The sequence below is a fragment of the Sprattus sprattus genome (genome assembly GCF_963457725.1).
Source record: "Sprattus sprattus genome assembly, chromosome: 2".
Lineage (NCBI taxonomy): Eukaryota > Metazoa > Chordata > Actinopteri > Clupeiformes > Clupeidae > Sprattus > Sprattus sprattus.
The window spans coordinates 1,270,781-1,274,046 of NC_137921.1; the positions used below are offsets into that span (position 1 = coordinate 1,270,781).

Genomic DNA, 3,266 nt, shown 5'->3' on the forward strand with positions numbered 1-3,266 from the left:
AGCTCTCAGCCAGGTGTGTGTGTGTGTGTGTGTCTCTAGAACTCCCCAACGCAGCAGCTCTGAGCCAGGTGTGTGTGTGTGTGTGTGTGGGTACTACTCTAGAACTCTCCAACGCAGCAGCTCTGAGCGAGGTGTGTGTGTGTGTGTGTGTGTGTGTATTGTATTTTATTTATATAGTGGTGTAGTTGCAAGCTGTTTATGAGGTGGTTATGAGAACTCTGTGAAACTAGTGTGTGTGTGTGTGTGGGAGGGGGGGGTTGTCTGTGTGTTTTTATATAGTGGTGTAGTTGCATGCTGTTTTAATGAGGTTGCGAGACCGCTGTGAAACTGTGTGTGTGTGTGTGTGTGTGTAAGGAGTGAAATAGGATGGCAGGCTGTTTAAGTGGGGCATTAGTTCCTCATAAAACTAACCATCTGTTTAATGGGCCTCAGGTTACAATGACTTATTAAACTGCCTAGCTCTGGTAAACACACACACACACACACACACACACACACACACACACACACACACACACACTCGTTGTGTAGAGTAGCAGGTGCATGCTGTGTTGTTGAGCAGTATATGTGCAGTGTGTTGATGCCAATAGCATAACCAAGAGTGAGATCAGACACGTCTTCATCATGGTGTGTGTGTGTTAGGGCTTTGACTCCGAACTTAGAAATTCGAATATAATTCGAATATCAAAAAATAAATAAATATTCGAACGAATATTAGGCAGCCCTTAATATTCGAACTTGCTATGGGCATTATTTTTGTGTAAATGTCTTTACCTGAACGTTGTTTTCAATTCAGATTCCGAAGCTTTTTCACCCATGAAGTTGTGTGAATCGCGAGATCGTTAGCAAGTCTGTCATTGGCAGTGGCGGTCCGTGCATTTCACGACTAGGCCTTCAGCGATGTCCTACACGACAGTTAAACTGAGTGAATCCACCTCTTAATACCATTATTATGACGCCATGGCTCTCGAGCCATATATTTATACAGAAAGGCAGTATAAGTGAGCATTGCATCACCTTAACATAGTCGAGTACAACAGCCTTTATTAATATTTCCGGAGCATTTAAAATCAATACACCTGTATTAACAATTAAGAGTAGTAAACTCTCAGTTATATGATCGCTTGGATACTGTCACAACTTCAAAATAAAAGGCGATGTTAAGGGATTAGTCTACAAAGTTATATTAAGTCAACCGAAAGTATCCTATGTAAGCTTTAACAAGTTTGTCCACTAAACATCGCATTGTCCCACCTGCAAAGCAGTTATTTTAAACTGACCCGATCCTCACGATATCCATTTTTTTCTTGAAAGGTCCGTCTTGAAAATGGCGTTTCTTTTATATTAGCGACCAGATCGATATCTCCTCCTCCTTCAGCCATTGTGGGTTGAAAATAAACTGAAATTTACGTTTTCGCTAATTCACCACCACCATTCGCCAACTAAAATGAGCACTTCCTGAGGCACTGCCACAGTCTGCCGCACTAGTGCGTATCCAATCAAAGTACGTGTACGTGTCACGTTCAACGTGATGCCTGCTAGCTGGCCCCAATGTCGCCAACTCGAATTCTGATTGGTTATCACAACTGTCTGTTTCAGTTCATTCAATTTAAATGATTTAAAAGTTCATTGACGTTGACTGATACACTGCCCTCTGGTGGACAAAACATATACAACTTAAGTTTTATACCATATAGGTCTTACTGAAGGCATTTAATGGTCAAACTATTATTAACAAATATTCGAATATATTCGAATATTAATAAACAAACGAACTTCGAATATGTTCAGAATGCTGTCTAAATGAAGAAGTGTGTGTGTGTGTACTCACTGTATCTCTCCTCTGCAGAATGCTGTCTGAATGAAGAACTGTTGCTCCGGCGGACAGCATTCCCACCCCCTCCCACCATTCATCGGAAAACTGTCGGAAAAGGCCAAGCCAAGTCGGAGCCCCTCCCCCGTGTCGCAGCCAAGCGGTGGGGGGGGTGAAGAGGTGGGGGGGACCACTTCAGAACCCCCCCCTCCACACACACACACACACACACACACCTTCTCTTTACTCCAACCCCCTGGAGCCATCACTCACCTTCTCATTTGAGCTAACAGAACTGTGCAGTACCGCTCAGAACACAGCCAACAGCCAACCCAACAGGACCGGACAGAACCACATCCTCCCCAGCGCTTACAGACAAACACAGAGAAAGAGAGAGTGTGTGTGTGTGTGTGTGAAAGAATGAGAGAGCGAACCTCACAGACTTTGGGAATGATGGCAGTGATTTGGAGATGTCTATATAAAGCCTCTGGTAGCATGGGCTCAGGCAGAGAGAAATAGTGTGTGTGTGTGTGTGTGTGTGTGTGTGTGTGTGTGTGTGTGTGAGAAAGAAAGAAAGAAAGAAAGAAAGAGAGTGTGTGTGTGTGGGCTCAGACAGAGAGAAAGAGTGTGTGTGTGTGTGTGAGAGAAAGAAAGAAAGAAAGAAAGAAAGAGAGTGTGTGTGTGTGGGCTCAGCCTGCTTCAGCTTCTCCTGGTTTAGCATCAAGTCCAAATCAAAGCAACTCTGAAAATCAAGATAACAGCCTTCCATCATCATCATCATCATCATCGTCATCATCATTAATGATTACCCCCCCACTCCCACCCCTCCAGAACTAATGCCCCCGTAACACTCCTCCCCTCCCCCCTCCCGTCATGAGTCTGGGCTTCCTCCCCCCCCTCCTCCTCCTCTTCCTCCTCCTGTGCTGAGTGTCCAGACTGACGCTCCTCCCCTGACGTGTCTCAAGACGTGTCCAGATGTGTCCCCCTCTTCCTCATCCTTCTGAGGGACGAAGTTCTGTGCTAAGTCTCCAGACTGTCGCTCATCCCCAGATGTGTCCAGACGTCTCCAGACATCCCCAGATGTCTCCAGACATGTCCAGATGTCTCCAGATGTGTCCAGATGTCTCCAGATGTGTCCAGACATGTCCAGACATCCCCAGATGTGTCCAGACGCCTCCAGATGTCTCCAGATGTGTCCAGACGCCTCCAGATGTGTCCAGACGTCACCAGATGTGTCCAGACGTCACCAGATGTCTCCAGATGTGTCCAGGCGTCTCCAGTCGCGTTCCGAGCCGCGGCAGCCTGGAGAAATAAGATTTTTATGTCTGATGAAAAAATTCTATTGTACTAAAAACCAACTCTAATATTGTTTCCTGTGTTTTCCTGTCAATGGCAATGAATATGATGATCATTTTCCAGCTTTTATGAACGATTAAATTTTAGTATGTTTTCA

At 45.2% G+C, this 3,266-nt stretch overlaps 1 protein-coding gene across 2 annotated transcripts in view; it reads left to right on the forward strand.

Annotated features, from left to right (window-relative positions):
- rap1aa (RAP1A, member of RAS oncogene family a) overlaps positions 1-3,266 on the forward strand; it is a 15,729-nt gene extending 12,463 nt beyond the window's left edge. For both annotated transcript variants that reach the window (XM_080860780.1, XM_080860781.1), the window contains exon 8: positions 1,850-3,266. The gene's annotated coding sequence lies outside the window, so the exon portion shown is untranslated. The remainder of the gene's footprint in view (positions 1-1,849) is intronic.